The following is a 22,882-nucleotide window of genomic DNA, read 5'->3' on the forward strand; positions in this document are numbered from 1 at the left end:
AAGGGAAGGTACATAAAATGGTGGAGGGGGAGTGGTGCCCAGTTGCTGCAATACGCACCTGGGAGTAGCTACCAAGACTCTAGATTTGTGTGTGCAGCTATCCAGAGCTGTAGAAGTGACTGTAAGCATTACCTTTGACCATAAAGAGTGAAGTCTCTGCCGTGTGCCTTCCTTTGGCTGCAAGCACCCTTGACAAGCTGTGTATATGTGTAAATGAACCATAAATCCCAAAGATTCCACAGTCTCCACTGTGCCTCATTTCCAAAAGGAAACACAAACCTTGCGTAAGCGTCTGGGACCCCTGGAATCTCACACTGCTCAGAAATTAGGGCAGTTTGCAACAATGTGCATGCTTGTAAATAAAATTATTTTTTATGTCCTTCCAACCTTGAAGTATAAGTCCTTTTGAAACCATAAGGGCTCCAGGGATCCATCTGTTGCTCCTCAGATCATAGGATTTTAAGTCATGAACATCTACAAATATCAAAGATTTTCCCCCAAGCAAAATAAGAACAATTTCTGACCTAAAAGAGGACATACCCACGTTCTCTGCCGCCAAGAAGCAGTATCAACATGACATCACCAGCATCTATCTGAATTAGCCAAAGAGGCTATGGAGTCCAATCTACTTAAAACAACATTTTTGTACAGTAGTTGTTTTTGAATAGGGCTGCAGTCTTAATCACCACTGATTACAGTGGGAGAATAAAGTCTATACGTAAATGTTCCTTTCTAAAATCAACGGGACTTAAGTTGGTAATGTTTGTTAAAATAACTATAGCAAATGCTAATTGAACGGCAGCTTGACTGAAAGGAAAAGCAGACAAAGTTAAATTATGCAGCTGTTGGAAAGATACTGGAATATTATTTAAGGGGGCCTAAAAGGGAATGTTTGATTGAAATGCATTTGATAAGAACAGGACAAGACTCAATAACTATCTTCTCGCTATAATCCCAAATCCCCACAAGGTGTTCTGTCAGTGTTGACTGAATGAAAGGGTTGCTTCCAGCTAAGGACGGGGGGAGAAATTTGATTCAGTTCATGTTGAAAGGTGAGCGCAGCCATCTTTCAAAATGCACGCTTCTCTGAATTTTGTAATGTAATTATACTAGTGTGAGGTGTGCATAAGAATGCAAATGTACCAGCAAAAGCAACGTTTTAAAATGCATTATATCAGGGAAGATTGCAAAAATGTTTACATTAGGCAAAAATGCACACATATTTGTATATTAGGGGAAATTCACTGGTGAATTTTCAGGTGGATTGCCCCCTTTAAGTGCAAACCGAGGTAGAAATGGGGAGAACTGAACTTAAGAACTTGGAAGAATGAGAAACGGAAATGGATGGTTTCCCCCATCCTTGCTTCCAGAACAGCGTTGTGCATTCTTTCTTTCTTTCTTTCTTTCTTTCTTTCTTTCTTTCTTTCTTTCTTTCTTTCTTATCTACTCCCTGTAATAATTTAGCAGCAACCTAGCTTCTAGTAGCAGAGATGCCTGGAGGAGAAGAGGAGGGGGGAGTTGTTGATGGAAAGAGGCAGACCCAGGATTTGTCATGGGGCTGTTTGTCCTCTTGGTGACTGCAGCACCAGCTGTGCATGGAAAGGTATAGGGAGAAAGGGAGGGGGCAGTGAAGGGCCTCAGGCTCCTTCACAGCTGACCCATAGTTATTTTTAGCTTTGGAATGCTCCTGCCAAGGCCCTCTGGGTCTATTTCTTGTCTCCTGGCAAGTAGCATTGTGTGAGCTTGATGGGAGAAGGCTACCAGAAAAGACCAGGAGAGCCATATGGGGCTGCCCTTTGGAGGGAGAAGTATTCAAAGAGTCAGTGCAAGCAGGAGATGGAAGTTAGAGCCACTCTTTTTCTCATTTCTGAGCACAATTCAAAGTCTTGGTGATGACCTTTAAAGCCCTAAACGGCCTCGGTCCAGTATACCTGAAGGAGCGTCTCCACCCCCATCGTTCTGCCCGGACACTGAGGTCCAGCGCCGAGGGCCTTCTGGTGGTTCCCTCATTGCGAGAAGCAAAGCTACAGGGAACCAGGCAGAGGGCCTTCTCAGTAGTGGTGCCTGCCCTGTGGAACGCCCTCCCATCAGATGTCAAAGAGATAAACAACTACCTGACATTTAGAAGACATCTGAAGGCAGCCCTGTTCAGGGAAGTTTTTAATGTGTGACATTTTAATGTATTTTTAATCTTTGTTGGAAGCTATCCAGAGTGGCTGGGGAGAACCAGCCAGATGGGCAGGGTACAAAAAAAAAATATTATTATTATTGTTGTTGTTGTTGTTGTTGTTGTTGTTGTTGTTGTTGTTGTTGTTATTATTATTATAGAATCATAGAGTTGGAAGAGACCACAAGGGCCATCGAGTCCAACCCCCTGCCAAGCAGGAAACACCATCAGAGCACTCCTGACATATGGTTGTCAAGCCTCTGCTTAAAGACCTCCAAAGTAGGAGACTCCACCACACTCCTTGGCAGCAAATTCCACTGTCAAACAGCTCTTACTGTCAGGAAGTTCTTCCTAATGTTTAGGTGGAATCTTCTTTCTTGTAGTTTGGATCCATTGCTCCGTGTCCGCTTCTCTGGAGCAGCAGAAAACAACCTTTCTCCCTCCTCTATGTGACATCCTTTTATATATTTGAACATGGCTATCATATCACCCCTTAACCTCCTCTTCTCCAGGCTAAACATGCCCAGCTCCCTTAGCCGTTCCTCATAAGGCATCGTTTCCAGGCCTTTGACCATTTTGGTCGCCCTCCTCTGGACACGTTCCAGTTTGACAGTGTCCTTCTTGAACTGTGGTGCCCAGAACTGGACACAGTACTCCAGGTGAGGTCTGACCAGAGCAGAATACAGTGGCACTATTACTTCCCTTGATCTAGATGCTATACTCCTATTGATGCAGCCCAGAATTGCATTGGCTTTTTTTTTTTTATTCTTTTTATTGAATTCCTTTTATACACACAACAAGAAAAAACAAATACATTCATACTAAAAAGAAAAAAAAGAAAAAAAGAAAAAGTGAGAAAAGAAAAAAAAATCAAATAAGGTAAAAAAGAGACAAAAAACTACAACAGATAACATAAAAACAACGACTTCCTTCCCTACTGATTTCGGGTATATACTTTCAATAGTTTCATTTTTACCGCTGGTATATTATTTTTAATTTGCACATCGGAAGTTTTAAAACAGACCTGCTGTATTTGGTAAGTTTTTAAAATTACCTTCAAAATAAACCATAAATTTGTTCCAATCCTCTTTTAGCTTTGCATTTTTATGATTTCTAATTCTTTGTGTCAATCTTGCCAATTCGATAAAGTCGTATAGTTTTAATTGCCAATCCCTCACCGTTGGAAGATTTGTGCTTTTCCAATTTTGAGCGATTAGCATCCTGGCCGCTGCTGTTGAATATTGGAATAGAGTTTTATCTTTTTCCTGAATTTCTTTCCCGACCATCCCTAGTAAAAAGGCCTCTGGGTTTTTGGGGAATGTGTATCTAAATATCTTTTTTAACTCATTATATATCTGGTCCCAAAATTTTTTGATTTCCTCACATGTCCACCACATGTGTATAAAGTTGCCTTCTTTTGTTTTACATTTCCAGCAAGCCTTGTCTGCAGTTTTGTACATTCTACTCAGTTTTTCTGGTGTTAGGTACCATCTGTAAATCATCTTTTCCAAATTTTCCCTAATTGCAGCGCTTGCCGTAAATTTTAATCCCTCACTCCACAATTTTGACCATTTTTCGTATTCTATACTATGCCCCAGATCTATCGCCCATTTGACCATAACTTCTTTGATCTCTTCATCTTTAGTTTCCCATTCCAATAGTATATTGTACATCTTAGATAATATCTTCGATTTACTTTCAATTACTTCAATCTGAAATTTCGACTTCTTTTCATTCATTCCTGTTTTTTTATCTTCTGTCCATTTTGCATTAATTTGATGATACTGTATCCAACCCGTCAACTTCTCCTTTAGTTCTTCATATGGTCTTAGTTTCCAGCTGTCTTGGGATCTTACTAGTAGATCTTCATATGTCAATTTTCGCTCTTCCATATTTGTTTTTTTGATTGATAAAATATCTGTTGGGGATAGCCACCAGGGTGTTCTCCATTCCAGCAGTTTCTTATTTCTTTCCCAGACTTCATACAAAGGACCTCTAATGATATGGCTCGAAAACCTTTTGTGTACTTTTTCTTTATTTGACCAGAGGTAGGCATGCCAACTGAATCTATTATCGGCCCCTTCCAGGTCTAATAAGTCCGTATCCTCTAAGGTTATCCAGTCTTTGACCCAGCAAAGACAAGCCGCTTCGTAATATAATTTTAAATCCGGTACTGCCAATCCTCCTCTCTCCTTTCGGTCTGTTAGTAATTTGAATCTGATCCTTGGCCTTCTTCCCTGCCATATGAATCTTGAAAGGGTCTTCTGCCAGTCCTTAAATATTTTAGTCCCTCTGATAACCGGTATATTTTGAAATAGGAACAGCATCTTAGGGAGTATGTTCATTTTTATTGCTTCCATCCTGCCCAGCCACGAAAGATTTACTCTGTTCCAAACATCCAAGTCCTTTTTCACTTTGTTCCATGTTGGCGTATAGTTATCTTCAATTAAATTTATGTTTTTGGGTGTAAGCCAGATTCCTAAATATTTTATTTTTTTAGCCACTTTGATTCCATATTGTCTCTCTAATCTTTCCTTCGCATCATTTCTCGGGTTCTTCGTCAACATTTTTGTTTTGGTTTTGTTCAGCTTGAAGCCCGATATTTTGCCGTACTCCTCCATAATCTCTAATACTTTGCCCACGCTTTCTTGCGGCTCTTCTAGGGATAACATCAGGTCGTCCGCATAAGCTTTTAATTTATACTCTTTAAATCCTATTTTAATCCCTTTTATCTCTGTTTTTGACCTTATTTTATTCGCCAAGACTTCCAAAGCTAAAATGAACAAGAGCGGGGAGAGGGGGCATCCCTGCCTTGTTCCTTTCTCTATTTTGAATCTATTCGTAAGGTTGTTGTTTATTATCAATTTGGCATGTTGGTTTGAATATATTGCTTGTATTCCTTTCAAGAATTCACCCTCAATCCCTGCCTTTTCCATCGATTTTAGTAGAAACCCCCAGGAGACGTTATCGAACGCCTTTTCTGCGTCTATGAAAATCAGGGACGCCGGTATATTATTGTTAATCTCCAAATATTCAATTAGATTAATGACATGCCTCACATTATCTTTCAGAAATCTATTTGGGAGGAAGCCCGCTTGATCTTTGTGAATTAACTTTATTAAACATTTTTTCAGTCTGTTCGCCATGATGTCCGCATATATTTTGTAATCATTATTTAGTAACGATATTGGCCTGTAATTCTTCATGTTCGATTTGTCCGTGTCTGGTTTAGGGATTAATGTTATAAAAGCTTCCCTCCATGATTCGGGTATTTTCCCTCCTCTTAGAATATTATTCATGGTGTCACAGAGTACTTGTGCTAGTTGACCTCCCAAAACTTTGTAATATTTGGCCGATAACCCGTCCGGGCCTGGTGCTTTTCCCAATTTCATTTTTTTAACCGAACCGCATTCTCAATCTCCTCCATACTAATGGGTCTATTTAATTGGGTTCTTTCTTCTTCTGTAACAGTTTTCCCTATGCAATTCTCTAAATATTTTTCTATTTGGGCTGGGTCTTCTTCTCCTTTCTTATATAACTCCTCATAAAATTTAAGAAAACTTTTTTGTATTTTTTTTGGGTCTACTATTAATTCTTCTTCTACCATTATTTTATTTATGACATTCTGCTTCTGTCTTTTTCTCAATTGCCAGGCTAGGAATTTTCCCGTTTTATTCGCCGATTCGAAATATCTCTGCTTCATTAGCTTGATTTTCCATTCTATTTCCTGGCTCGTTAATATTGAGTATTGTCTTTGTAATATTTTTATTGATTGTAAACTTTGCTCATCTTTCGGGTGTTCTATTAATTTCTTCTCGTGCTCCCTTAGCTGTTTAAATATTTCATCTGTCTTTTGCTGCTTTATTTTTTTCTTATGGTTGTTTTGCTGGATGAAAAAACCTCTTAAAACCGCCTTACTGGCGTCCCAGACTGTTTCTATTTTTGTTCCCGTGTTGAGGTTCAAGTCCCAATACTCTTTTAGTGTAGCCTTAGCTTTTTCGATGACCTCATCGTTGTCCAACAGAAAATCGTTCAGTCTCCATCTGAAGCCACCATTTGATTCTCCTTTTAGTTCCAAGCTTATTGAGTTATGGTCAGAGAAGGTTCTCGGTTGAATTTCACATTTTATCGCTCTTAAAGTAATTTCTCTTGAGGCCCAAATTTGGTCTATTCTTCCCCAGCTTTTGTGTACTTCTGAGAAAAAGGTAAACTGTTTTTCTGTTGGATGCTTATGTCTCCATACATCCGTTAGGTCCATGTTCTCCTCCAAGTCTTGAAATGATTCCGGTAACTTTCCTTGTTTTCGTTTTCTCTTTTCTGTTTGTCTGTCCATTTCTAATGTCGGCACTGCATTAAAGTCTCCCAATAATATCATCTTGTTATTTCCTAATTCTAGTAACACTTGTTCCAATTTTTTGTAGAACTCTGACCTATTTGTGTTTGGGGCGTAGATGTTTACCACATCGATCTTTTCTCCTTGGAAGCTTATTTGAACCCCCAGTATCCTTCCTTCTTCATCCTTATAGGTCAGTTTGGGTTCCCATTTTTCGTCGACATATGTTACCACTCCCCTTTTTTTCTCTCTCCCGGAGTTTATGAATTCTGTTCCCAGGTTCTTATTTATTAATACATGTTTGTGCTTTTTGGTTACATGAGTCTCTTGTATACAAATTACATCCAGTTTTTTCTTCTTCAACACATTTGCAATTTTATTCCTTTTTGTTTTTTCATTCAGTCCATTAACATTCCATGTTAAAATTTTGAGATTCATTATTGCTTTTATCTATTAACAAGTCAGTAATTTGTCGGTTTAGATTTTAAGTTTTAACCGATTTAAATTCGGGTGTTTTGATTCTCTACTTCCTCCTGTTCCTCCTCTGCCTCTTCCTCCTTCGCCTCCTCCTCTTCGCATTGGCTTTTTTAGCTGCCGCGTCACACTGTTGGCTCATGTCAAGTTTGTGGTCAACCAAGACTCCTAGATCCTTTTCACATGTACTGCTCTCAAGCCAGGTGTCACCCATCTTGTATTTGTGCCTCTCATTTTATATGCTACGGGTGCTTCCAGGTAACCTGCTCATTGAGCATTCATCTTACTAGGTTTTCAGGGAGATTAGATAATGTTGACTGTTTAATGAATATTCATTCTGATTTGTTTATGGGGGAGGTTAGATGATATGCATCAAAACAAGTGCTGTCCCCCCACTTTCTAGGGCATTTCTCTGTCACTTTCCCTTACAGCAAGAAGCCTGACTTGGTGGGGGAAGTGGGTCGGTTGCACAAGACCTCTCAATCCAACACAGTTGCTGGTGAATCCCACCTGAAAATGGTGGGAGATTTTGCAGTGAAACTTCACAATGCATAGCTATGCTAGTTAGCAAATGAAGGGCTTAAGGACTACAGAGCTGTAAATGGCTAGAGAAGGCTCGGCTAGGTTGTGCCCCCTCTCCTTTGGGGAGGGAGGAAGTAAGGCTTGTTTGCTATGTGATTTTTGAAAGACATCTGAAGGCAGCCCTGCTTAGGGAAGTTTTTAGTGTGTGATGTTGTGTTGTAGGGTTGCCATATTTCAAAAAGTGAAAATCCAAACAGAAAAGTTTTTGAGCTCTTTTTGCAAAAATGCAAAGAAACTGGACGTTTTTGAGCTATTTCTGAGGGAAATTGATACTGCTGACCTAGGCTGTAATACGTCTGGATTTTCCTGGACATTTAGTTGATTTCTGCCCGGACACTGCTTGTGGCTGCGATATTTTGCATAATTTTTTTATTTGATTTTTAAAGGTATATACATACAACAAAAATCAGTTCTGACTCCACATGTCAAGATTGCTCTGAATCTCCTGACTCCTCCCCCCCATCCCTTCCATGGGTCCTAATGGTATTTTTTCTAACTGCATATCAATACTTATCCAAATTTTTAATCCTTCTAAATTATCCATACTTTCCATTACTTTACAAGTGTGATTAAAATCCTGCTAATGTTTTAACCTGTTTACAGTGGTCTCGTAAATAAAATATAAACTTTCCCCATTCCTTATTTAAGTTCTTGTCTTCTTGATTTCTGAGCTTCCCAGTTAATTTTGCCATTTCGGCATAGTCTATCAACTTGGTTTGCCATTCTTCTCTGGTCAGGTAGTTTCTTCCTTCCACCTCTGGGCTAGTAGCATCCGTCCAGCTGTTGTCGCATACATAAACAATCTTTTCTGATCCTTTGGTATCTCGGTACCTATAATTCCTAGTAAAACTTCTGGTTTTTAAACAAAAGTTATTTTAAACATTTTTTTTTCATTTCATTATATATCATCTCCCAGAAATCTTTAGTTACTTTAAACGTCCGCCACATATGATAAAAGGTACCTTCTTTTTCTTTACATTTCCAGCAAATATTTGAACTTGTTCTGTACATTTTTGCTAACTCGACGGGTGTCAAATACCACCTATACATCATTTTCATATGCTTTCAGTGAACAACATGCCGTGAATTTCAATTCTGTTTTCCATAGCTTCTCCCACTTTGCCATTTGTATATTATGTCGCAAGTCTTTTGCCCATTGTATCATTACAGATTTAACCTGTTCATCTTTTGTATGCCACTCCATGAGCAAATTATACATTTTCGACAATAATTTTCTAAAACATCTTTTTGAAATTTTGATGATTCATAACTAAAACCTTCCTTTTTATCTATCACAAAAATATCATTTAATTGATGATACTGTAACCAATCTGTTACCAGTTCTCTTATCTCCTCAAAGTCTTTTAATTTTACCTTCAGTTAACAGCTCTCTGTATGTCGGCCAATTAGCCCTCATATTCCATTTTTTCAAAGATATTGCTTCTAACGGGGAGAACCACCATGGTATTTTTTTTGTTCTAATAGATTTTTACTGCGGCTGCAGTATTCTGGGTGTATGGCAACCCTATTGTATTGTGTTTTTACTAGTTTTGTTGGGAAGTGCCTACTGTGGCTGGGGCAACCCAGCCAGATGCGCAGCATATAGATTTTAATAAATCCTCTCTCCCGCTCTTGCTGTGCTTATGTGAAAGGCAGAGATGCAATCTTAAGTGCAGTTCCATCAGGTGTTTTCAAAACAATTGATGGTCGTGTGGGGAGGTGCATCAGGAACCACATTTCATTCTTCCTCAGTTGTTTCCCCAGCCCCTCCATTACCTGCAAACAGGGTGAATGCTTGGTAAATAGCTGATTTCATCTAAGTCCCCTGAAACTTTGTGCAAACAAATCAGGATGAATGTTCAATAAACAGGTTGTCTGGAAGCAAATAACAATACTGATGTGCGTTGCAGGGTTTTTACAAGGGTTACTGCTTAATAATGCACATGGAGTGTTCAGAACACTTGATAGCAATAGTTCAAATGCTGTGGTTATTATTTGTTTAATACAAGCACTCATAAAATCTGCACCTTCCTAGGAGGCATTCTCCCTTCTCTCACACACAGGGGAGGGCTGCCTCTTATAAGATTATGCCAGCTATGGAACACAGATGTGCATCATCCAAAAAGAAAAAGGAAATACCTTGGTAGCATCTCGCTTCAGAAATATTGTCCCCTTCCTCCCATAAGCACATTCAGTTCATAGACTAATCTACTAAAACTCATAAAATCAACTGTATTAGAAAACACTTGCTATTCTTTTGTTTAGGTTTCAGTTCTTTGTAAAGAAATATTGGAAAAAATATCATTGAATCGGGTTACAGCTTGTGTACTTGTGGCAAAGATCACATGGGATAACACAGCATGGGGAGGCGTATGACAGACATCTCAATTCAAGAACCTGCTTCTCCCCTTCCTTGCCCTCCCCCCGACATGAGATCACTCTTACAAGTGGCTTAGGTGCCGCTGAAGATGCAATGGCTACATGTATGTGTCATACATACAATTTGCTTCCTGGCTTGGCCAGGAAGTTAATGGTTTATATACACGGGAGTGATTTTTGATGGCCAAATGAATTGTGTGTTTTCATTCCCTCCTCTCCAAGAGGAGGAACTGATTTTTTAAAGAGAGAAATAAACAGATGCTGGGAGTGTTGGAAGTGGGGTGCAACTCAGCTTGCTGAGATAAGAGGCTTAGCATGGGGTGAAAACAGATAAAGCAAGAGACTTTCAGCTTCCTAAACTGTTGCTGTCCTTTTGAACTGGGTGACCCTCTTTTCTTTGATGCAGAATGGAATTCTGAGGTTGCAGCTTCCACTTCTCCCTTCGGACCTCAAGGCGAGGTCATCTGGGATCGCGATCTCTCTCCCGAGAACAAAACAGCAAGCATGGCTGCCTTTGTTTCTCCAACTACTTGAGTTAGCTGGACTAGGAATCTTTTCTATCCAAGTATGTACTTCCTATGATAAGCAGAAGGGTTTTGGGGGTTTTTTTTACTCAGAAAGCCTCAGCATGAATCAGTGGCGTAGCGTGGGTTGTCAGCACCGGGGCAAGGCAAGTAATTTGTGCCCCCTAACCCGTGGATTTGCGCCCCCTAACCCTAACCCCCAGATGTTGCGTCCGGTGCGGCCGGCCCCCCCTGCACCCCCCACGCTACGCCACTGGCATGAATGCCTTTCCATTACAAGTGTGCTCCAAACAAGGATCCATTCACAGAAATTCACTTCTGCTGTTGCCTACAAACTCAGGTCTGTCTGGAAACACCAACCTCTGATCAGGATTGCCTTTCTCTGACATGATTTGAGGAGGACTCCTGGTTGCTAGCGAGAGGAAAAGGAGGTCATTCCCCCCCTAGCTACGAATGTTTGAGTTGCTCGTTATTTCTCTTAGGCGTGGAATTTAAACCTCATGCATTCATCCTACAGGTAAGTGTACTTGGAAGCAGGGTGGCATCTTGAATAAAATATTGGGGAAGGGGGCAGGCAAGCCCTGCCCCACATAATCAATCATAAGACGCACACCATTTGAATGGCAATGCCTATCAACTTTGCTCCTATGCTTGGGAGTGTTATTCCTGGTTCACGGCCGGACTTCCTTCCTGACGTTGAAATCAGTCTTCCACAACCTGGTGCCCTCCAGGTGTTTTTATACTACAAATCCCATCAGCTCCAGTCGCCACCATTTACTGGGTGTATAGGCAAGACCAATTTAATCGAAGCAGCCTTGAGTTCAGTGCATGGTTCAGAGAGAAAAAGTGGCCGTTTGAAGTTTGGCCATGGCGGTCATCTGTAGCTGGGCAAATGTTATGCCTACAAGAAGGCAGCCAACCTCTCTCTCTCTCTCTCCCCACCCTCCTCCCTTCTTGCTCATTTTACAGTAGCTTTTCCTAGTTTTCAAAGCTCCCAGCTGTTTCTGCTTGTCTCAGGCAGGGGAGGCTGGTTGCCTAGATACCAGTCCTTCTGATGAGCAGTTGAGTCCCTCCAGGGATTCTTGCCGCTGCCTCCCCATCCCTGCAGTGCAGTATCACTGCTTGAGTGATGAAGATAGAAGCCAAGCACGTCTGAGTGCCCATGGGGCTTTACAATTTAATAAGAGAAAGGAAGAGCGAGAGTGAGGAAGAAGCTGCAGACTGACAACGCTTTCTGTTTCCTACAAAATAACTGCCAAGAGTAGAGATTACAAAGCAAACCAAAAAATAAGGGGGAACCTATACATTGCCTTTTTTTGGGTGGGGGGCAGTTGTAGGGTGAGGAGGGAATGAAGAAGGCAAAGCCCTCTTGGCAGACAGTATCATGTGTTGTTTTTTAATGTTTAATTTTTAAAAAATAAATAAATAGAAATAAATAAACCATGTGCCTGAGCAATAGTACTGAAGGGGATCCACGCCAGTGAAATATTTTAGTGTGTGTATCTGTGGGCATTCATCTTCCAAGAGCTGCCCCATGAAGGACAAATGTTATACCGTGTACTGACTCTGTCTGTTTGGGATTTGGCTTAAATTGTGCAGGGTAGCAAAAGAAGGTGTGGCTCTCTCCTACCTTATTGCTCTTCCTTTCTGATTCTTTCTTATGTAAAGAGATTATGCACATATATTGTTTAGGAAGGGGTGTAAAGGAGGGGAGAATTAGCTGTTATAGAAGGATCCTTCACAAATGCACACACCTCATTTCTGCAAGGGGGGGGGGGAGGGAACCCATAAGAGATTAGAACATCTAAAACAGGGAAACATTCAACATGCTTTTGGCTGAATGAAGGCTAACAAAAATGTGAGCAATGGGAAAGAAATGCATGAATAATGCAGAGCAGGATTTGGATCAAGTAGATTGTCACACTGTCGTGTCTTCTGCTTGCAGCTTCTCAATGTGAAATCAAGGAGAGACGGAAGGAGGGTGAAGAAGTCTGTTCTGTCACCTTCGGAGGATGAGACTTGATTAACAATCCAGCCCATAGCACAGAACATTAGTTTCGTCTTGAGGCAGAGAAATAATTTGTGTCAGAGCGGTGAGTTATGACTGGTTCACACAATCAAGCTCATTGCTTGCTGGCTGTAGCATCAAGTGCTGGTTTGCATATGTGAACGCACCATCACATACGTACATATTGCCTTGAACCCATTTCACTTGAGGCCATTCACACATTCAGCTGTGCGTCCTCATGTGTTGTGTAAATGTGTGATGAGAAATCAAGTGATGTAAGTGCATAGATGAACCACCCCAGACGCATCTACTGAAACAGGTTAGGGGAACGAGGACAATTGTCCCCAGATGTACTCCATTCACACTACAGCACTTTATGGCTTACTGCAAAAGAGGAAAACCATATTGGGCCAAACTAGTGGAGATGCTGGGGAACCTTGATTGGGTCTTTGGTTTCGTAAAGGTAAAGGGACCCCTGACCATTCGGTCCAGTCGTGGCCGACTCTGGGGTTGCGGCGCTCATCTCGCTTTATTGGCCGAGGGAGCTGGCGTACAGCTTCCGGGTCATATGGCCAGTATGACTAAGCTGCTTCTGGCGAACCAGAGCAGCGCACGGAAATGCCGTTTACCTTCCCGCCGGAGCGGTACCTATTTATCTACTTGCACTTTGACGTGCTTTCAAACTGCTAGGTTGGCAGGAGCAGGGACTGAGCAACGGGAGCTCACCCCGTCGTGGGGATTTGAACCGCTAACCTTCTGATCGCAAGTCCTAGGCTCTGTGGTTTAACCCACAGCGCCACCCGCGTCTCACCTTTGGTTTTTTAGTGCTTCTCAAACTTTTTTGTAGATCACTTGAAAATTGGTGGCGGTCTTGGTGGATGACTTAATAAACTTAAAAACAACAACCCCCAACTCATATTTTTATAACAATGGTCTTGCCTCTCTAGCGTGACGGATATGCCTGCCTTTGTAATCAAAGTTATGTGAAGTCAGTTATGATTTTTGTTAGGCTTAGCAGGGCCGAGTGCAGATAAACATGACTGAACCTCAACCTTTCTGCAGATCACCTCAATGGAACTTGCAGGCCACACATGGTCTATGGGCCACAGCTGGAGAACCTCAGGCTTAAATGACTTAAAAAGCTGTTGTAGAGGAAACTTGAATATGGAGCACACAGCTGGAAGGATAGGGGGTTTAGCTTTCTTCCCCATGCCATTCTCTTTTGGCACAGATCACACCTCTCCAAAGCTGTTTCATTGGGGAAGATGTATGCATACTCATGTATTTTCCTTAATGGGGCACACAGCAATTTTGGAGAGACAACAAATGCACACACACACACACACACACACACACACACACACACACCATCAGCCAGTCTGGCTTAGGGGAGAGAATGCTTGATTTGGAACAAGCAGACCTGACTTCAAATTTCTGCTCAGCCATGAAGGTCATTGTATGACTTTGAGTTACTCATCCTTTCTCGGCTTATCTCACAAAGCTGATGTGAGGTTGAAGTGTCTTGTGACACAGGACTTTTGCCATCTGCACCACTTATACCTTGGCTTTGCTGATGTCTCTATGCCATAAGAATATCCTCTCAAGAAGTATATTTTGAGCTAGCAGGGTGGGTGCAAATGAAACAATAAATCAGGGATGGAGACCTCTCCTGACTTGAGAGAGTGCAGCTTCATTGTACCTGGCATCCTCTGCTCAAATAATTCTTATTTTGTTGAGGTTTTAAGGTTATTATTCCTTTCCTTATTTTGATCAGTTGGTGTACTGAATAGCTGAATTGCTCCCATTGCTTTTTCTTGGGTAGCTTCTGCCTACCTTCCTCTTGTTTTTACTTATCCTTGTTTCTCATATTTTTGGGAGCATTGATGGGTATTGGGTCTGTCAGATTTCCCCAAAGCAGTAGTTTACTAGCTACAGAACTTAAGCACTCCTTTTCAGGCATAACTATGAGATTTTCCCAGAGAACATTAGGAGATGTTGCATGGTGTGAGTGTGAATCTTTCATTTACTGCTATATTAGAACAGTGAGAGATATAATCCATCACTTTATAAGATGATGGGGCTGACTGAGCCAACAGCATAGATGTCAAGATATAAAGGATTTTTTGACAGAAGGAGGAGAGCTCATCTGGTTGTTTAACAAACATTGGCTTGGGCTGCGGACATGCAACATTTTATTCTGGAATAAATGAAAACAGAGTACTTGTTTTTTCCAACATGGTCCACACATAAAATCTAGATCTATGGCATATTTTCTGCCCTTGGAAAGTTCTGATTGAGAAACTAGTTTCATTCCAAACTTAAAATGTCTTTACAGTTTGATTCCACGCTATCCAGCAGTGTGTCCACACCTGTCAAATGATGTTATGGTTGGGCATATACCAAGATCGCAATCGCCACTTCCTTTTTTATTCACCTAAGGCATGTGCAGGGAGAAAAAGGTGCAGCTATCCTAATCAAGAGGAGGGTTTTCAAGTAGCCACAGCCACTCTTGTGGGTGGCAGGATCTAGAAACAACCTAGATTGAAAGCAGCATGTTGAAGACGAACACGAACAATTCTGGATTGAGGAAAAACTATACTTTTCCGCATACAAACGGGTGAGTGTGTATGCAACCTTACAGTATTTTCAGAGAAGGAAATGGGAATAAACCATAAATGGGCCAAAGAGAGGTGGATTGACAGTGGATATAAAGTTTTGAAGAGGATAAAGTATGGGAAGAAGAAAAGCAGCTGTTGGTTGGTTGGTTTCCCTCCCCAAAGAATACTCTGTCTAGTCCTCCAAGTTCTTTGCTGAAATAAATGGTGATCAGGTCTAGGAGCAAACCTATAAAAACCAGAGCTCACTGCTGAAACCACCCCCCTCAATAAACCAGCCTGCCTGCATCCAAATAATTCTCTCCATTTGGTTCATCTATTGGACCCAATCTGATAGGAAAGGTCAGACTGTAAAAACTGCAGTTTATTGTAGAGACATATCACACAAATGCACTTTTAAATACAGGCAGTACATAGGAGAAGAAAGGGGGGGAGCCAGTGACACTGCAGCAGACGCGGCGGAGACAGAAATATACTTGTCGGTTGCTGCATGGACGGGGAAGGCACAATGGCTGCATTCCATCGTGTAAATCTTCTGTCTATGAGAAGCATGCCATAACCTAGCTAATAAAGGTGTCAAACACTGGCAGAAAACAACTGTCTCGTTCCTTTCCATTTGCTTTACCCTCCACAATCCATAAACAGGGATGGAGAAAAGAAATAGGGATTTTAAAAACATTACAAGTCTATTTTTTATTATTATATTAAAAAAAAACCACATAAATTGGATGCTATAGATTCAGTGAAAATGGGAACTATAGATGCAATGATGATCAGTGGGATAAAACTCCAGGTAAACTGCCTTCCTGGGCAACGTGCTACAGCTGTTATCTCTTTAACTGCTGTGCCCAGAACCACAGCGTTCATCCCTCTCACATAGGAGGAGGGCAGGACCAGGATAAGGCCTGTGTTGCTCGCTGCAAGATGGATGCCTGAAATGGCTGCAGTCCTGCGCTTACCTTGGTGCCTACCTTTGCAGCTGTAGACCTGTAGGCTTGTTGTCTCCTCTTCATAGACTCAAACTCAGCAGGGATCAAAAGTGGCCATGTCTGAGCATGAGAGAGCATGAGTACCACGGAGGCAAGCTTCTTTTGGAGGATTCATATTGTCAGGGCTGCCAACTTCGCTTTGCTGGTGCTATTCCTCTGCTTTAAGTAAATTAAGCGGATTCGTTTTCTGGTGGAGAGATAACACAACAGGGAAAGGTTTGCCTGCTAAATTATTGCATGTCTCGTTACTGTTAAAGGCACAGGAGCCGGAGCAGTAGAAAGCTGGCAACCCAGGGGTGGGTAACCTCAGGGCTTGCAGGGTCAAATGTGGCTGTCCAGGCCTCCCTATCTGGCCCTTGGAACTAACTGCAGGACACACACCCTCTCCCCAGACCATAGCTTGTACTACCCTGCTTCATATCTCGGGTCTTTTTGCCTGTCTGGAATGTGTCAAACTCTTGACAACGCTTCTACCCTATGTGGATGGAGGACAGAGGGATTTACATTTGTTGCTCCACCCACTTTGCCTCTAGCCCTGCCCACTGGTGGAAAATGCCCTTGGGGAGCCGGCCCTGAATAGTGGGATTACTTCAGAAAGTGGTATAATCAAGTGAAGTCGTGGTCAGGATTCGAAATACGGGCAGCAGAAGGGAGATGATAGCAGAGGAAATATGTATTAGATAAACAATATGCCATATAATGCAGCAGAAAAAGGGTGGGGCTAGAACAGGCATAGGCAAACTCAGCCCTCCAGATGTTTTGGGACTACAACTCCCATGATCCCTAGCTGACAGGACCAGTGGTCAGGGATGATGGGGGTTGTAGTCCCAAAACAGCTTGAGGGCCGAGTTTGCCTCTGCCTGGACTAGAAACATCACGAAGGTAAGGGTGGGAAGTCGAAACGTTAAGGGAAATTTGTGTTGAAGTTTAATTTCTTAAAATTTTCAAAATCCAATAAAAAAGTCAATTTAAATAGACAGCTGCCCTTGGTCTGAAAAAAGTTCCCTAACCAATGCTATGAGAAAAATTGGGAGGAGAGCTCATGAGAGGATATTGATCAATGGGAATCTATACAGGGAAGTGGAGGACGCATGAGTTAAGAGGCACATTACTGACGGAAGTAATAATTTGCTGGCATCTGACATGCAAGGAAGAGAGAATGGAGGCGCACTGCAGACAGCGAATCGATGTGCACTACCTGGGAATTAATGCACAAAGAATTTGCAAAGTAGTTGAGGAAGAAGGAAAGCTTTTCATGCAGTTTTCCCCCAGTGCACCATGCAGGCCCTTCTCTGGAAGGGATCATTCAAAGCCACGCCAATCCAGAATAAGCTGAGTTTAGTATGTTCTCTATGCCAATCACTTGATTTCTCTGTTGCCCCACATTTCCCTGCCAGCTGCTGCCAACAGAGATGCTTTACATACTCCTCTTGGCATGGTTTAGTTTACCCCCCCCCCCCCGTTTGCTAGTGAAGCTCTCTGCCAGAATGGGCTGGTAGGAGGCCCATATAAGATGAGATGGGCAGCTGGTCCTCAGCACTGCTCTTTCCAGTTGAACGCCATTTGCTTATCCCACCAGATTTATACAAAATGGATAAGGCACTGGCCTCCTAAGACAGGGATTGTGGGTTTGCATCCCATCTGGGGTGACTTTGTTTGATGCCACCCTGGTGGTGTAGCAGTAGAACTGTGAGCACGTTTGCAAAGCTAAGCAGGGTCTGGTATGGTTTCAAAGTGGATGGGAGACCGTATGCTGAGATTCCTGCATTGCAGGAGGTTGGACTTGAATGACCCTCTGGGTCCCTTCCAGTGCTACAGTTCTATGATAATTCTAGGTGAAGCACCCACAGGACACAACATAAAGCCCTTGCAGTGGAGCATGGCATGGGGGCAGGGAGTGCTTTGCCCATCCTCTCCGATGGGGAAATCCTGTCCCAGTTACAGGTGGGATGAAGAGCAGGAGATGGGGATTAAGAGCCACACCCCAAGCAGCAACTGGTGGATGAATTTGCAGGCACTGGAGGGCAGCAGTCATATGTGGTGGAGGCTGGGGAGATATACCAGATTCAGCCCATCAGAGAGCCAGCGTGGTGTAGTGGTTAAGAGCGGTAGTCTCGTAATCTGGGGAACCGGGTTCGCGTCTCCGCTCCTCCACATGCAGCTGCTGGGTGACCTTGGGCCAGTCACACTTCTTTGAAGTCTCTCAGCCCCACTCACCTCACAGAGTGTTTGTTGTGGGGGAGGAAGGGAAAGGAGATTGTTAGCCGCTTTGAGACTCCTTAAAGGGAGTGAAAGGCGGGATATCAAATCCAAACTCTTCTTCTTCTCTTCTTCATCACAGACTGGGAGTGTCTAGTCCAGTCCAGTGGCAAATCATTATCTTAAATCAGGGGTGGGAAACCTCCAGTCTGGGCCAAATCTGGGTCACCACAGATCCTATTTGGTCTGTGTGGCAGTTCCCCCCCAAAACTATACCCATTTGTGCTGTCAGGTGTGGTGCAGGTAGAGATGTCGCTGGATTGGCTGCACAGCCAATGTCCCATGGAGAACGTGATGGCTAAATTGATCCCTGCAGAAGGCAGGGCTGAGGTCACCACCCATCAGCTGCTAGGAGGTGAGTTCAGCAGTGCTGCATTGGCTGTGCCATCAAGTTCCCCTCGGGAAGTGACGTTTGAGCAGTTCTTTGGGTGATGCTTTTTGTACTAAGATCTTAGAATCATAGAAGTGTAGAGTTGGAAGGGACCCTAACGGTCGTCTAGTCCAGCCGCCTGCAATGCAGGAATCTCAGCTAAAGCATCCATGAGAGGTGGCCACCCAACCTCTGCTTAAAAACCTCCAAGGAAGGAGAGTCCACAACCTTGAATGCACACATGGCACAAATCCATGTGTGCTAAGAAATACTTGCTCTCATATTTAGATGAGATATCCGGACCTATAGAGATCCGTCCACCACAGGGAAACTGCAAAGCAGGGGTGAGGGGTGCAGAAAGCAGACTGTGCTCCACTTCAGCTGTCATTAAAATATCCAAAGAGCTTAATCACCTCTACCTATTCATCGGAGAGGGAGCCATGAACTTAAGGAAGCCAGTACCTTGCAGACTAACATGTGCCTGTCATTTCAAAAAGGTTGGCTCCTTCCCCCAATGCGCTTTGAAAAGTGCTTTGCAGTTGGCAGGCTTGGTAAAATGCCAACATCCAGTTCCTCTGCCTGTGCTCATCTCTTTGTAGGAAGCCATTGTCTGGTTTTAGCTGGGGAGATAAAAGCAAGAGAGAAATGGGGGAAAGGGTCTGGTTGTTTTCAACAGTCAAGACAGGTTTTGCTCCACATGAAGCATATGGAATACTAATCTAATTTTTACTTCATTGCATCCTTTAAAACACACACACACACCATACCCTCCTAAATCTCCAACACTACAGAGTTGCCATGGCAACTACACATATGAGCCAGCTGCAGTTGCTGTGGAAACGGAAAGAAAAGTGAGAGCCAAAGAAATAATCCCATAGGAAAATCTGTTATGACAAAAATAAAAATAAAATCTTGTTCACAATTCCTGGGGCATTGGGAAAAGGGGGAGAAAACAGAAGGAGGGGGTGGGGAAGAGCCAACACACAGCACTGCTTATACAGCATAATGAAATTTCCTTCATAAATTACTATGAATGCTTGGAAAGTAATTTCCCACTGCTTACCCCTCCGAAAAGCCAATCCTACCTCCTCAGAGGTGTGTCAGTCAGATCCAGATCGGGATTTGTGTGTGTGTGTGTGGCCAAGCTGTCCACAGTGGCCTCTGGGCACCTGCCACAACTTGGGCCTCTTGGCAGGGCTTTTGCTGGGATTGTCAGTCTCCCCCTTGCTCACTTGTGGGCTTATCCAGTCACTGGCTTTGCAATGGGCCAGGAGCCAAACAAGATGAAACAGGGTGGCCCTGCCCTGTCCACATACAAAGCGCATGGCCGTGGGAGCCACAAACAGGGACATACTGGTAAAGGGAGTGAAACCCATCTCCTTTCTACTTCTTCTTCCTTAAATTATATATTTATTATTTTTGATGTACAGTGGTGCCTCGCAAGACGAAATTAATGCATTCCGTGAGTCTCTTCGTCTAGCGGTTTTTTCGTCTTGCGAAGCAACCCTATTAGTGGCTTAGCGAATTAGCGCTATTAGCAGTTTAGCGGCTATTAAAGGCTTAGCGGCTATTAAAGGATTAGCGGATTAGTGGCTAAAAGGCTATTAGCGGTTTAGCAGCTTAGAAAAAGGGGGGGGAGCAGAAAAAAATCGGAACACTTGCAAGACGTTTTCGTCTTGCAAAGCAAGCCCATAGGGAAAATCGTCCTGCGAAGCAGCTCAAAAACGGAAAACCCTTTCATCTAGCAGGTTTACCGTCTTGCGAGGCATTCGTCTTGCGGGGCACCACTGTATAAAAGTACAAAGGTAGAGAACAACGGCATTAGTAAAGAGAGAAAACATTTCATGTAGAATAGCAATCACAATCTGTCAAAATTGGTGGGGACACGGGAGAAGGCCTTTTTGAGGGCTGCTCTCAGACTTTGGAACCCCATCCCTAGAGAAGTTGGAGTGACTCCTTCCTTGTTGTCCTTCTGCTGGCAGGTGAAGGAAGACCTTCTTGTTCCAACAGGATTTGGGGAACTGACTGTTTTTAACGAGGGGGCAGGTGCCATGCTGTTCTTCTCTGTGTGTTTTTAATAGATTATGGAAGTTCTCCCAGAAGATATGCATTTCTCTCCTGGCTGTTTGAAGATATGGAAATCGTAGCTGACAGGGTGGTATCCACACATCAAGCAACTAGGCAGAATACACCCAAGAACACTCTCGCCTATTTCACCACGCATTATTATTTTCTCAAAAATATTTACCTGTGATCAAATATCCCAAAAGGCTGAAGAAATTTCCTATAGAATCATAGAGTTGGAAAGGACCCTGAGGGTCATTTAAGTCCAACCCCCTTCAATGGAGGAATATGAAGCTGAACCTGCAAGCTGGGCATTATCAGCATCATGCTCCAACCAACTGAGCTAACTTCCTTTGCATCTTTGCAAAGCCAAACACCACCAATTGTTCCTATTTTTAAGATGGAATTTAATTACAAGCCAGCAAGTTCAGGTTGCAGAAGGAGAGCTGATTTGAAACAAACCCCTCTTCCCAATAAGATCAGATTTATTTTTTCCATATGGAAAGTGAAGGGAAAATGCACTGCAAAATGTGGGGTGACACTTGCTTTGATGCACCGTAGTCGAAAATCTCCCCACGAACGAATCAGGATGAATGCACATTAAGTAGCCACCGTAGTCTAATCTCTCTTCAAACAAATCAGGATGAATGCTCGATAAACAGGCCCTTTTGGAGCAGCCATAGATGTCAGGGGATTTTTGCTTGTTTGTTTACCAGTGTTTTTCCTAAGCTGCATTTAACATTGAGATTGCCCACTGACATCTTCACTGATCATCCTGTATTCTGACTGGAAATGGACTTTTTAAAAAGTTTGCACAACAGCAGGCATTTCTGAGCCATTCCCACCCCCACAAATGCTTGCGACTTGCTCCTTTCAGGCTTGTTCCCCCCATTCTCACTCCATAATGAGAAGCCAATGCATTTGGTCTTTGTGGTACCTATACAGTCTATGCAGTTCCGTACTGAAGTCAGCGGGAATGAATAAATAAAAGGAAGACACAGAGCAGAGTGCTTCCATTTAAGGGAATAAAAAAAAACTACTCACATTTACTAAAGGGGTGGGGAGGGAAAGGGGGAAAGGGGACTCTTTCTTCAAGATATAATTCTCTCTTTACTACTTAGGAGCAAACCCCAAAACCAGCCTTCAGGGTATAAATATTTATGCCTTCTGCATATAAGCAGATGCAACATTTCCAATTAACTGTCGATCTTTCCAGACTCTCTCTCTTTTTTTTGTCTGCTGCAGTTTCAGTTCAGAATATAAAGATGAAATATGGATGGAACTTCCTTGATTTGCTGAGCTCAGATGTCTAATGCATTTCCACGTTCCTGAAGATAAAAATTGCATGGCTTGTATGTTTCCTTCTCAAGCTTTCTCTTACATTCCTTCTTACTTTTTAATGTGCATGTATTTTCATGCAAATGGAAAAGTACCATTCCAAAGGTCTCTTGGTGCAATATAAATGTGGGCTAAGAAAGTGGTAAGTGCTAGGGGCAGCTAATGTGGGAACGTCAAGGAAGGTAGGAGAGGATGTATTGTTTTGATATTATCCTTCCTCACTCAGGCGAGTGAGTAAACAGCAGAGCACATTCCCTTTGCAACTTATTGGAAGCAAGCTGATGATTCGCTCGAATCCTTTTATGAAGCAATCCAGTCTGGATTGTTCCTGGTACCGTAAGTTTCCCCTTTATTTCCCTCTTAAAATAATAACAACGCCACATGGTCTTCTTTAAAAGTAAGAATTAAGTTTTATTCACACTCAGTTCACAGTCGTAATCTGAAGGCAGGCTTTATCTTGTAGCTACAGTGAAAAGAAGTCTGAGCTACATCTCACACTCTGCTTGTGGGCTCCACCCTATGCTGGCTAAGAGCCAGGAGAGTCCAAAAGTAAGGGAGTCAAGAGACCAAGAGAGAGATACTTGCATGGCCAGCTTTTTTATCTGGTCAGCTAGGGTCAGGCCCATCTATCTGATCCCACGCAGGGGGAAGAATCTCCAGAGCAGGTATGACAGGAAGTCCTCCCTGTCTGGAGCCACGTTCCCATGTGTCCATTCGAGGCAAAAGGAAAATGTTGTACTTGACTGCTCTAATATTAATACACCCCATAGCTAACAGTCA

At 42.7% G+C, this 22,882-nt stretch overlaps 2 long non-coding RNA genes across 3 annotated transcripts in view; both read left to right on the plus strand.

Moving 5' to 3' along the window:
• The window catches only part of LOC308575952, an 85,622-nt gene that overhangs the window by 52,607 nt on the left and 10,133 nt on the right, over positions 1–22,882 (plus strand). The window lies entirely within an intron of this gene.
• Positions 968–12,468, plus strand: LOC308576138. Its single transcript, XR_014003117.1, has 3 exons — positions 968–1,052; positions 10,800–10,976; positions 12,405–12,468. It is a non-coding gene; the product is annotated as an uncharacterized lncRNA (long non-coding RNA).

The sequence above is a fragment of the Podarcis bocagei genome, assembly GCF_964188305.1.
Source record: "Podarcis bocagei genome assembly, chromosome: 1".
Taxonomy (NCBI): domain Eukaryota; kingdom Metazoa; phylum Chordata; class Lepidosauria; order Squamata; family Lacertidae; genus Podarcis; species Podarcis bocagei.